This window comes from Aedes albopictus, chromosome 1, assembly GCF_035046485.1.
Source record: "Aedes albopictus strain Foshan chromosome 1, AalbF5, whole genome shotgun sequence".
NCBI classification, from domain to species: Eukaryota; Metazoa; Arthropoda; class Insecta; order Diptera; family Culicidae; genus Aedes; species Aedes albopictus.
Window position 1 is genome coordinate 290,030,043 of NC_085136.1, and position 14,193 is coordinate 290,044,235.

At 44.6% G+C, this 14,193-nt stretch overlaps 1 protein-coding gene across 1 annotated transcript in view; it reads right to left on the bottom strand.

The window, feature by feature from the left end:
• Nucleotides 1-14,193, bottom strand: part of LOC109408327 (myosin-I heavy chain) — a 254,619-nt gene that overhangs the window by 55,576 nt on the left and 184,850 nt on the right. The gene's annotated exons all lie outside the window — the stretch shown is intronic.

Here is a 14,193-nt window from a genome sequence, read left to right on the forward strand (position 1 = left end):
TGTTGACAAACAAGCACACTTTCCATAAATTTCACAAATGTGTATGTGTTTCACTTGATGGCCGTGTATCGATGCCAATAACAATGGCAGAGTTGAGGAAATTGTATTTTAATATTGCACCCTCTAATAACGGCAGGTCTCCAAAAACTACACTGATTTGGCGGTTTTGAACGCTAAGAGATACACATTTCGATAAAATATTTATTTTTGGAGAGGCTAAAAACTCTAGTTAACGACGAAATCAATTCCGAACAAAATCCATGCAAACTTTTCGTTACGTAGTAGTAGTGACTGGTTCTAGTAGTAGTGGGTAACTCCCTTGCAGGGAGAAGAGGAGTCGGAAACCATTTACCCGAAAGTCAAAAGAAAGCCTAGAGAGCCAAACATTCATACCCTAAATCAAAGGAATAGCCGATGTGCTTTGTCCTTTGATTCAATATAACTAAATATAACTATATACATGAAATATGAGGCTATGCCAGCTTAGTGTTATATGAGTAGTTTCACGGTATTTACTGACATAATCGTATATCGTGTGACAAGCCCGATACTATGTCTGAGAAAAAAGTATATTTCGAAAAGATCCGGATCACATCGAGAATTGAACCCAGGCACTACATATTAGCCGTATACTTGCTGAGTACTTATTTGTTCACCGGTTGACCTGCTGTGTATCAAATAGACTAAGTGTGATTTAACTTATTAGCTTTAGTATGCTATAATTTCCCACGCTTTGCAACCAAACTCAAGCTTCCCATCGATCTGCTTTTACCTTCAATGGAGCTAAGAGAGCTATCATAGAAGTGCAATTTATCGCCCATTCACGAAGCAAAGCATCCAAATTCGTACTCTCCATGCTACTCAAGCTTTGAAAGCGCTCATCTTCCACCCGAGATCACTTCACTCATAAACTTAGGCAAACAGTGCCAATTACCGTTGCCTGAAACCGCGCCCATTTCAGCACACTGATTATTGTTTGAACCCCCATTTTCAGTTGCGGGGCGAAAAAATTTCACTTTTATTAACCTGACTTGGGTCTTGGCGATCGGTTTTTTTGTGTGTGCGCGTACTTAAACTGCGCACCCGCGAACCATTACTCACCGCGCGCGTAAAAGACTCATAATCTTCGCCTCGATCGTTCCGAGCCTGGCGGCGTGGCACGGCATAAGCCACGCGCAATAACCATAAAGAGAAGAGGTGCTAATCTGGATGCTCTTCTCTTCGGCTTCGGTGGTGCCCCTCTCATCGAAAGAGGAGTCTTCGCTCGGGCTCTATTTTTGAACTCTGCTGAGAGATATAACAACAAACGAGCATCTGGCGTTTGACCCACATATTTTTCGGTCTGAAGATAACACAAACCTTTCCTTGGAGTTTTCATAATTTTGCTTTTGGCGTTTTATTTCCGACGGCCGTTTAGCTGTTTGATGCGGGTATGCATTCGTATTTATTTTGGAAAATTGCTATACTGGAAGATGGTAGCACGTGTTGCGGAGGAACCGCGATATTTTATATGTGCTGTATCATTTCTTTGGTGTGTCAAAGGGTTTGAGGTATGACGAAAATGAACGAAAATATGTTGGTACAGATGATATTTACACTGCTAAAAGCGAGCATCCATGGGAACTTCCACCCGGGTACAACTCCAGCCCAAAGCCGTCACCAGGTTTTAGCCCTGCAATAGAACAATTAACGGGTTCTTTCACAATCTTCCGGACCTGGAGATCCTTCAGGATATGCCTTCATCGACAGTGATCGTCCTGCAGGAATCCATCAAGCCAATTCCATTCCTGTCGATTCTGAATGACGGCTCAAATACTTGTGGGCGGATAAACCACATCAACAAGGGCAAACTAATAGAATCGACCATAGACGTCACTCTAGCCTACACGCAAATAAATGGTAAAGTGACTTGGGAACCCAAGTAACAATGTAATGGAAAAAAACAATCCCAAATGGAGGAGAACGTTCCTCTGGAGCCGACCTACTGATACCTGAAGTAACAATGTATGCTGAACAGTGAGAGTATTAGCTGAATAATAGCTTGTTAATGGTATCAATAGCTGAACACAATGACAGCTGAGTATTGGTCTAAAGTATGACTTGTTTAACCACTTTAATCAGCAATACATAGATGGCTGAATAGCCAGTTAAATAGAACATTATTCATCTGGGTAACGAGCCTTAAAACAAACACCAACATGCAGAATTAATCATCTGTTGTTCAACCTCTAATAAAATATTTTTTGACAGCTGTAACAGCACGTTTTCCTGAAGTCCACATCGCTTCTTCAGCCTCAATGCAGACTTAGTTCAACTTATGTTCTTGACTATTCAGACACAACAAGTTATGCTCTTGTTTTCGAGGATATGTATACAATTGTGTATGATGTAGGTGCTAAGTAAGTGACTTTAAATCTGGAGGTCCGAGTTCAACTTCTAGTTCTGGAAATAGACGCAGCTAATGGCAAAAATAGGCGCACGAAAGTGTTTTTATTTTATTTTGTACAGCATCAAATTGTTATCTGGAAAGCACACTCCGACCTCCACGGAAGCGACCACCGGTCATTTTTGGTCTACCAAACTGGCAGCGATGTCCCTGGAACTTGTAAGAGGCCGAGGTGGAAATTTGATCAGGCAGACTGGGCTAGTTTTTGAGCAAGGTTAGAGGATCGCCTGAGTAAAAAAAAACCCTTCAGGAAGCATACTAGACTTGTCCACTGTCATCAGAAAAGCAGCGTCAGATCGTGTCTGCAAACCAGTTCTAACCCGGACCTGAGAACTCTCCACTGGAGGATGAGTTGTGGTGAAGAAATCGGTCAAAACATGACGGAAAGCCCTGAGGCGCCTGAAGCGACTCCCAACGTAATCCCAATCTGGATTGGAAGAAAACTGCGGACGACTTGCATGAGACTCGAAACAACTGCCGGCAGGTCATCCGAGAGTCGAAGGACGCGTCCTGGATCTCTATTCTAGAGTCTGCGTCCGAGCGGTGGAGACGATTGGATGCTCTGCAAGTGAAGAGGCGTCAACTACGGTGCCATCCTCACAATATCCGAATTATTACCGTCAACACCCCTGCCCAGGAAGCATGTGCTGAGGTGAATCACCGCCGATACAACATAATATTAACTCTGACGATCGGCTGTAGAGTCGTTAAATATCTACAAAACACAATTGACGATGGTTTAGTTGGCAACTTCGACAACTAAGCCAACCAAGCTATAGCCGATATGACAATCCCTCAGCTTCCCCCGGTGGCAGGACTTCACCGAATCGGCCCCAAACTCTGGGGCGCAGAGATACCAAAGATAGACTTTACGATTAGGAAGCACTTCCACAGGGACGCGACCCCTCAAAGCGTCAGGGCTAGTTTTGAAAAATAGGCTTGCGAGAAGTCCCGAGAAACGGATATCCTCACAACCGACACCACTAAAAAGGACGACCTGGTTGGCATCGGCATACACAGTAAAGACTACAACGAGTTCCACCGACTAGCAAGTGTGTGCCCGATGTTTTCAGCCAAGACGCGCACGCCCATTCGGCCCCATTATCAAACGTTTCGAATTCGGCCAGCATCCTTAATGCTCTGCAGACCCCCAGTGCCTCAACACTAGCCAGTCGACGTTACGTCAGCTGTTAGTCGAAGCTGTTGTCATCACTGATTCCCCGGAAGAAGCAAAGCAGGAGAGAGGGATGGAATAGGAAGGGAAAAAGGAGGAGGGGTGATGTGAGCACAAGCGGAAGAAATGAGAAGTTGAATGAGCGCAAGCGGAGAATAGTGAGAACCTTCACACCAAGCGGGCACATTTTTGAAGGACAATGCAAGACATCATGCGTGTAATCGTGTGTGAGACTAAGAAGTCGAAGTGATATTGTTCGTAAACTGATACCATTCAGCTCACGCCAGATTTGGAAAAGTTTCCCCAGACAAGCACAAGCCATCGTTAAGCCTCCCCGTGTCCAACGGAAACTTGTGTTTGGAGAGCCTTCTCCGAGTGCATGGTCTAATCAGCAATACACTGGTTACCAAGACCGAACTGGAAGACTGGACCAGGCAGGAACCACTGGCAGGAGTGGACCAGAAAAGAAAGACTGGACCGTTTCAATCGGTTACAGCTCGAGGGATCCCGGAGAATCCTCCTTGTGCACGTGGACGGACTAAATCGGGCCATTGCGGCCTCTTGGACCGGTAGTTCCACAGAAAATCATCCCTGGTCGTTCTACGACCGGCTGTGAATTTGCTGGGCAAAAAAGACCGTCAATTTGGTTCCCAGCCAGTAATGGTAGTCGTGCGTCTTGCTAAATATTTCATCGCCACATGCAACGGACAAAAGTGACTAAAGTCATCGAGGTCAGGGATGGGAACACTCACTTGGAAAGATTTACATTCACTTGGTATTTTCTCAGTTCATAAGCATGCTATCAAAAAACAGTGTATGGAGCACTTTTACCTTGAGGTTTTATCTAAAACATTTCCGAACTCATCAAGGGTCGTACACGCATACCAAAGTCGTGGAGTGCTATGAAGACGAGTCTCCACGAGGTGAATGCAAATTGCACTCACCTCGTGGAGAGTTGCCTTCAACGCTCTGTCACGACTTTGGTATGCGTGTGCGACCCTTACTTTATTTGGGAAAGTTTGAGATAAAACCACAAGGTAAAAGTGCTCCATACACTATTTTTTGATAGCATGTTTCTGAGATGAGAAAATACCAAGTGAATGTAAATCTTTCCAAGTGAGTGTTCCCATCCCTGATCGAGGTGAGGGTTTAGCTAGCTAAACCCAAAATACGATGCGTCACATCGCCGTGAGCGAGCAAGCGGAACGTCGGGTAGACCATCCTGCGCCAACCAACCCGCTCCAACAACATCTTCACGTGCTGGACCCGGATCAGACGAGAGGAGCTACGTTTCAACGAGTTCCGGGCTGGTGGTCTCAGTCACGCCATTACCAACCCACACGTCAACCCACACGCCACGTGCAGCACCGGTCGTAGTCTCTGAGTTGAGAGTCCAGCCAGCTAGAACCCAATATCCGATGAGCCTCCACGCCATGAGCGAGCCCGCGAACGTCGAGTCCAAGGCAAACTCAGAAGAACCCGTTGGAGATCTGTGGTGTAAAACCTCCGTCTTCAACAACCTGTGACCGCGTTGCGAAGCAAGGCTGCTAGCGTTACCACCAAGCTAGGCAATGTCACCATGGGACCCTCCCAGAACAGAACGGCCGCAACGATCATTTGTCCCTTAAACGAATGTAAGTCTAAATAAATATATGTATATAAGCTAAATTTGTACTGTGCTTTTGTTGTTCTTTTAACTGGATGAGGTCCTCGGATGTCTCATGTTGGTCCGCCTCAGTTTCTTCGTACGATTCGTGTCCTATCGCAGCAAGTAAGGCGACTCTGAGATGGAGCCCTGAGCTAGTCGATTTTTAACATAAGAAACCAAACATTCACTCCTTCAAACCAATGAATGGCTCAACCTGACACGGACAACGATAAATTACAGGAGCTCTATTTGGAACATAACCGGAACTAAAAACCAAGAACACGGGGCCCGTGGCGTAGTGGCTTCACGTTTGCTTCACAAGCAGATGGTCATGGGTTCGATCCCAGCCCCGGCACTTTCGTCAGTTGCTTTTTCCCCCTGAGAGCAGCTGACACTGACCCTCTTCTGAGCCCATGGCTCAAATGAACCCGGATACTTGGACATCAGCGAACGGCAACCCATAAAGGACTCCCAATCGGACTGGAAACAAGAACAACTAACAGCCACACATCAACATCCTCGAGCTCATCATTCTACCATGATTGGGTAGAAAGTGAAAGCAGCGCAACGGCCATCAGTTCGGTGTACTACAATAAGAAATAAAATACATTTAGGCGCTGTACAAAGTGTATGTACAGCTTCCAATTGGAACCGCTCACGCAGTGCCCTAGTGGACAATAGAGCTGTAAATTAGGTTAAGTGATTGAAGAAACCTATAACAAAAGTCCGTGGGTCAGACCCCATGTCTAAGCACTGAATATCAAAGCTACGGATTACCTATCGGCTAGCACGGGCAGTAGTAAGCATGCTAAATCAGGATATTTTGACACAGTACTTGAATGCTGTACACAACCTAGAGGATCTACAGTGTACTGTGTATTCAGCTACAGTGGCTGTTGTCAAGACGCTGGGATTACGGACACGCCCGCAAGGAGACGGTGAAGGTCGCACACGTCCCAGCACACAGAAACCCGCGCGGATGTGACGTTTGGACAACCTGATCGCCACACGCCGGGACCAAGGTTGGTCGATTAATACAGTATAAGCAGGGGAATCGATCAACGGGTTTAGTTCGTTATGTTGCGGAAATTGTGAAGCCCACAGAATTCCGAGATCTCAACATCAGGGAGATCCCCAACCCCCATGTACAGCGGTTGGATGTTCTGGCGAAACGATTGTTCAAAGCGGAAAGAACAAAAGCATATGTTCAACATTAACGAAAGGGAGTTCTACTACTGCAACTGCGAAACGACAAGCCTGATTATGAACAAGGCCTTCCGGAGATCGGCGACGTCACACAGTTCTGGGCCAATCTATAGGAGAAGCCTGTACAGCAGTTCTGAGAGAGCAACAGTGTAATGGGGTTGGAAACATGACCGCGGTCGCAGTAACCACTCAGGATGAGGCTACTCGGTATAGCAGAAATTGGGCTGCACCAGAACCAGATTTCGTGCACAATTTTTGATATAAAAAACTCACGACGATTCATGGACGGCTGGCGGAATGCTTCAACATGGTGCTAGTAGACCCCACGCAGCTATCAGAGTTCATTACCAGGGGTATCAATCATCTTCTGTCGAAGGACCAAAGTACAGACCAATAACGTACCTTTCGAGTGTGTACGAAGTGCGGTAGTCGGTCGCAAAAACACGCAAGGCTGCAAAGATCAGGTCATCATAGATGCACTCATTGTGGGTCAAGTTACCGAAAAGCAGAGGAACCTGAGCATGGCGTACAATACATCGACTACAAGAAGGCGTACGACTCAGTACCGTACTCGTACCTTTTTAAGGTAATGCAGCTGTAAATACAAGGCAGACGAGAACGTTATCAGGCTGATGCAACACGCGATGGGGATGTGGAGCGCGTCCCTACAAATTGCCGACGGAACAGCTGTGTAGCGTCCAGAACCTTCAGCATCAGAAGGGGGTGTTCCAAGGCGATATCTTTAGTCAGGTATGATTCTGCCTTAGCAGAGCACTCAACCAATGCATCTATGGTTGTCAATTGAAAAGTGGAGGAAGAAGTACAAGAATAACCCACACCTTTTTATGGACGACTTGAAGCTGTTTGCGGAATCAGTAAGGGCTACACCAACTGTTGCAGCTTGTGACGTTGTTTAGCAACAGCATCTGTATGGAATTTAGAATTGACAAATGTCGATCAGTCCATCTTCACCACCGGGGTCAAGTAGTGGACGCCAGCTGTTTCTGCGTCAACGAACAGGAGATTCAGAATATGATTGAAGGGAAAGTCTCGGCTTCCTGCAACTTAGAAGTATTCACCACAAACTTAGAAGTATTCACCACACAACGATCAAGAAGGAACTGCAGGACAAGTTCTTGCATCGTATCAACTGTGTCCTGAGGAGCCAGTAACAAGGTGAAGGCAATCAACACGTTTGCTGAGCCCCTAGAGCTTCGGGGTGGTGAAGTTGACCAAGACTGACCTCGAGGCGTTAGAACGAGTAGTACGAATGGTATTCAGCAAGCATCGCATGCGCTATCCGAAGAATTACCGTCGGTATAAATTGCACGAAGACGTGTAGGCCCGTTCCACGGTGTACAACATTTAGAAGGTGATATCTTCCGGAAAACTGACAGTTTTTTGATGACGTAATTCAAATCGTTCAGAGGCGATCTAGTACTTGATCATGTGAAGAACGATTAGAATAACGTCACATGTTTACATCCAAAATGTATGTTTACATAGGTTACTAGCCTGCTTTATGATATTTATGCCGTGGACCGTTCTAGAATGTGCAATTCAGTCGAAGAAATGATCGAGCATATGTTGCAGGCTCTTCAGTGTAAGCTGGAGCAGCCTACCTCGATCGTCACAATGAAGTTACCTAGATTATTGTGCACCAACAGTTCGCTTTGAAGCACAACTTGATCGACAGATTTGTACCCTACTAAAAGTAACAGCTGGACCTGGTTCTGGAAAATAGATGCATAAAGCTGAACTGGGATGATTACGGACGTCCTCATTTGTGACAACATGCCCGACATTACGATTTACGGCAAAAGGATGGAGCGGGTAATCCTCATCGATATCGCTGTACCGTTAGACCATGAAGTCCAATCAACGTTCTCCGGCAAGATAACCAAGTACCACGACCTAGCGGAGGAGTTGAAGCAGATGTGGCACGAGGAGGACGTCCGTATAGTTTCAGTTGTGCTCTTGGCAACTGGAGTTGTCCCTAAATCTCTCCTAGGATCATTAGACGAGCTGGAATTGAATAAACTAAACACCTGAACAGCATCCTGGAAGCGGTGATTCTTGGAACCTGTAAGCAATTGTTCCTGAAAAGCGGAACTAACAGTCGTGTGAATGCATTTTACAACAACTTGCAAAAAAACCTCAGAGCAGCTTCGCGAAATACAGGCGAGTTCTTGCAAGCTTTTCTATTTCACGAGTAAAGATGTGCGAGTATTCCCGGATCCCTGTTGTTCATGATTAGGTTTATGATTATGCGCTTGTGTCTGTTCAGCTGCAGTCTTCACCGTTTTCTATCCCTGCCCTGGAGTAATATAACATGATGGCAGATTAGTGTCTTCGTCAAGGTTGGGAACACTTCAATAGTGCGTGATTCAGTACACAAATTTGTCCCAGCTTTGCGGTTGATGTTGCTGACAGAAGCATATTCTACTCTACTCTGCAAATGGCGTGTGACACAGAATAATTAATCACGAGTTGTATCAAGTGTGCAAGGAGGGAATATTCCGAAAAATTTAAAATACTTCATTTGCTGCCTTATCGTCACTGACAAACATTTCCGAAATCGTGTCGTTAGCTAATACAAGTTTGGACAAAGGATAAGCACCTCGCCTTCTTTGTCGTTTGTTTTGTCTTCTGCGACAATTCTCTTCACTGGGCCCTTGCTTCTATGGTTCATATATCACCACAAACATATGATCTGACATGCTGACATCGCACGTTGCCGTTGACCCGTAAAATTTCTCGTGTTTGGCCAGTTTTCGGATCGTTTGTTATTCTTTCATCGTTTGCCATGTTTGTGCCTTCTGCTTGGCAATTGCTTTCCCCAAGCTAACAACAAAACTGTGCCGCCGCTCTGCCATAATGGTCAACTGACAACATTACACGAGCTTAGGGCATATTGTGCTGTCCTTGCACTCTCTGCAACAAAGCAGCACAACAGCGACCAGCACATTATGCATTGCAGTGCATTATGCAATTTTCCGTGGCATTCTAAAACCGTGAGACCGACCGGCAATTGATGCGACTGCAGCATTAGCAATGGCTGGGCCCGCAACGACGACGACGATCATGACGAGATGTCGGGTCTGAGTGGCGACCGACCGGCTGAAAATCAGAGGAAATTATGATGGATGAGGACAGTCAGTGCGATTTCACGTGACACTCTCGATGCAATCTTGGGACACTGTACGAATCACTGGATGTTGAGTTCGTTAAGTATGGCATATGGAATAAGGAATGGAAAGCTTTGATGTATTCGAAAGAGATTTCACATTTAGTGTGTAGAACAAAATTTCTTCCGACAAGAATCATTATTCCCATTTATTTGAGTATCATTCCCGCTGTGCCTCGCAGACCGATGAATGCGTAGACCTTTGCACCGCCGTCGACGACGATGAGGACGACATCGTTCCAGCAATGCAATGCTGCTCCAATGCAACCGGTGTACCTCTTGATGCACGGTGCACCACATGATGGTCGGCTTTGTTTTATTATGTGTCAGGTCTTTGAACCATCGCCATCCCCAAGTCCCCACAGAGTAGTACGGGAAGCGGCCGACCGACCAGCAGCATCAACGGTCTAGATTTGTCTCCAAGGAATTAAATGGAACGTGTCGCGTGTGTTTATTTGTTCGTAGCTTCCTTTTTGGCTTGTCGCACTGACACCATCATCATCATTATATGTAGGACAAAAAGAAGAAGACTAGGCAAATTGGAGCTCGTTAGACGCAATTAGATTTACGACTAGGTTTACTCTCTAGAAGTAGCAAGTATTTGTTTCATTGAGAGAGGCGTGTAGGATTCGTTATGGGGCGACAAAAACAAAATTGAAAACAAAATATGGAAAATAAAATATATACATGAAAGAGAAGACAAAGAAAAGAAAACAGAGGCGAGTGGACAGAAAACAGCAAAAACATGTGACAGAATAGGGACAGAAGACAGAAGACAGAAGACAGAAGACAGAAGACAGAAGACAGAAGACAGAAGACAGAAGACAGAAGACAGAAGACAGAAGACAGAAGACAGAAGACAGAAGACAGAAGACAGAAGACAGAAGACAGAAGACAGAAGACAGAAGACAGAAGACAGAAGACAGAAGACAGAAGACAGAAGACAGAAGACAGAAGACAGAAGACAGAAGACAGAAGACAGAAGACAGAAGACAGAAGACAGAAGACAGAAGACAGAAGACAGAAGACAGAAGACAGAAGACAGAAGACAGAAGACAGAAGACAGAAGACAGAAGACAGAAGACAGAAGACAGAAGACAGAAGACAGAAGACAGAAGACAGAAGACAGAAGACAGAAGACAGAAGACAGAAGACAGAAGACAGAAGACAGAAGACAGAAGACAGAAGACAGAAGACAGAAGACAGAAGACAGAAGACAGAAGACAGAAGACAGAAGACAGAAGACAGAAGACAGAAGACAGAAGACAGAAGACAGAAGACAGAAGACAGAAGACAGAAGACAGAAGACAGAAGACAGAAGACAGAAGACAGAAGACAGAAGACAGAAGACAGAAGACAGAAGACAGAAGACAGAAGACAGAAGACAGAAGACAGAAGACAGAAGACAGAAGACAGAAGACAGAAGACAGAAGACAGAAGACAGAAGACAGAAGACAGAAGACAGAAGACAGAAGACAGAAGACAGAAGACAGAAGACAGAAGACAGAAGACAGAAGACAGAAGACAGAAGACAGAAGACAGAAGACAGAAGACAGAAGACAGAAGACAGAAGACAGAAGACAGAAGACAGAAGACAGAAGGCAGAAGACAGAAGACAGAAGACAGAAGACAGAAGACAGAAGACAGAAGACAGAAGACAGAAGACAGAAGACAGAAGACAGAAGACAGAAGACAGAAGACAGAAGACAGAAGACAGAAGACAGAAGACAGAAGACAGAAGACAGAAGACAGAAGACAGAAGACAGAAGACAGAAGACAGAAGACAGAAGACAGAAGACAGAAGACAGAAGACAGAAGACAGAAGACAGAAGACAGAAGACAGAAGACAGAAGACAGAAGACAGAAGACAGAAGACAGAAGACAGAAGACAGAAGACAGAAGACAGAAGACAGAAGACAGAAGACAGAAGACAGAAGACAGAAGACAGAAGACAGAAGACAGAAGACAGAAGACAGAAGACAGAAGACAGAAGACAGAAGACAGAAGACAGAAGACAGAAGACAGAAGACAGAAGACAGAAGACAGAAGACAGAAGACAGAAGACAGAAGACAGAAGACAGAAGACAGAAGACAGAAGACAGAAGACAGAAGACAGAAGACAGAAGACAGAAGACAGAAGACAGAAGACAGAAGACAGAAGACAGAAGACAGAAGACAGAAGACAGAAGACAGAAGACAGAAGACAGAAGACAGAAGACAGAAGACAGAAGACAGAAGACAGAAGACAGAAGACAGAAGACAGAAGACAGAAGACAGAAGACAGAAGACAGAAGACAGAAGACAGAAGACAGAAGACAGAAGACAGAAGACAGAAGACAGAAGACAGAAGACAGAAGACAGAAGACAGAAGACAGAAGACAGAAGACAGAAGACAGAAGACAGAAGACAGAAGACAGAAGACAGAAGACAGAAGACAGATGACAGATGACAGAAGACAGAAGACAGAAGACAGAAGACAGAAGACAGAAGACAGAAGACAGAAGACAGAAGACAGAAGACAGAAGACAGAAGACAGAAGACAGAAGACAGAAGACAGAAGACAGAAGACAGAAGACAGAAAACAGAAGACAGGAGACCAAAAAAGAAAAAAAAGAAAGCAGTAGAAAGATGTTTAAATACAAAAGATAAAAAAAGAAGATAGAAATAGACAACGGACAGAAGATACATGGTATTCGATGGAAGATAGAAAAATAAATATAAATATATATTACAAATCGAAGCGATTTAAAATGGTTTACACCGAAATGCGACCCGCAAAAAGTAAACAAAAACGACACCGATTGAAAAGCGTAATGTTCGTTTATTTGTTTACATACTGAGCCTGTCGCCTGAGCTGGCAGTGATATGTTTACTGCCTTCCTTCAGTAAATCATTTGAACCCAAACCACGTGATCCACGGCAGAGGAAAGTCAACACAAAAATGCATTCGCGTATCGAATTACACCATCAATCTATTTCCATCCAGCTTCAGCAAATCCTCATCAATCATCGTGGTGCTGTGTTTCGATAATAATTTCAAACAACCATAGGTATAGATGCGAAAGTTAAGCGCACCCGTGGAACGAAAGTTGAAAGTTGAGCGTTCGATTGTTGAACGTTCAAACCTAAACCTAGGTCCAGCCAAAAGACCGCAAAGTACCTTCAGGAGAAAAAAAACAACCGGTTTGGGGTGAACTGCCCGGGCGGTATATCCCACCTAGGAAGTTTCCCATGCTGTGTACTCTGTGTACTGTTTTGTTTCTTTGGCGCATTGCATTTCAAGTACGATTCAGCACAGTCAGTCGCGCTTTGCTCGCTGGGCGAAATTTGAGCCGATGGCGTTCCCGCCGATAGGTGAATCCATGTAAACGCTGAGCCAGTTGACGTTTGAGAAAGTCAACCTGGTACGGGGTTGTTCGAGGTCAACGATAACAAAGTGTTCCCACGCTGCTCCGTTTAGATGACTGACCGACTGGAGTTGACAGTTTAATGGAGAAGGTATTGTGTGCAAAACGGTTAAGTGAGGAAATTGAACCGTTTTGCGAGAGGTTGTTTGTACCACTTTGGTTGATAGCGATCTCAAGATGAAAATGCGAAACTCCAACAGTGATGGAATTAAATGCTGTATATTTTAAAACTTTTACGATTCATTCACATAATACACTATTAAAAACCAATTTTGCAATAAAAACTCTTTACGCTACCTGACCGACCGCCAGCAGTAGTGGATCAAGATTAATCGAACCACTGAAGCCATCATCATTATCCTCATTATATTGTATCACAGCTTCTCAAGAGCCGCAGCCGTCTCAATCTCATGTCAGGAAGAAATAAAAGAAAGAACGAACAAACCCGTGCTTAAATCCACGGAGAAGGTTTCATAACACAGCACGTGCCAGTCAAGAAGTGAAGTATCCTACTTCTGCAGTGATCTAGATCAATGTAAATTTTCGATGTGATTCTCTACTGCTCTAGAAACGCAGCCTACAGGGTTTCATTTGCGATCTTCGGCAAAGGACGTTAGGTTAGTTAGCGAGAAGTGAGCAATTAGAAATAAGGAGTGAGTAATGAAATCAAAGGTGTGAGCAATATAAAATGTGGAGTGAGCAGAAAAGTTGGAAAAAGCTGAGAGAAGTAAGCAGTGAAAAGTGAAGACTGAGTGAGACGTGAGCAGTACGAAGTAATAAGTGACCAGTTTGTAGTGAGCAATGAGGAATAAGCACTGAAAATGAGGAGATGAGTAATGAATAGTGAAGGCAAGCGATTAGCAATAAATAGTGAACAGCGAGAAGTGAAGAGGGAGAGTAAAAGCGTGAAGCAATAAGGAGTGTGAAGTAATGACACTGCTCACTAGCATGCGAAAGAGAAAAACATTTCATTCCTGTACACTTTGTGAATTCCATTCTGGTCCCATATCAACTGCGCAAAATTTCAGCTCGATTGGAGAAACTATATTTTAGCGTCAGTCGGTTTAAGTTTTCATTACTATGGGAAAAATCACTACAAGTTGCCCCTTAACTTCTAAAAATAGA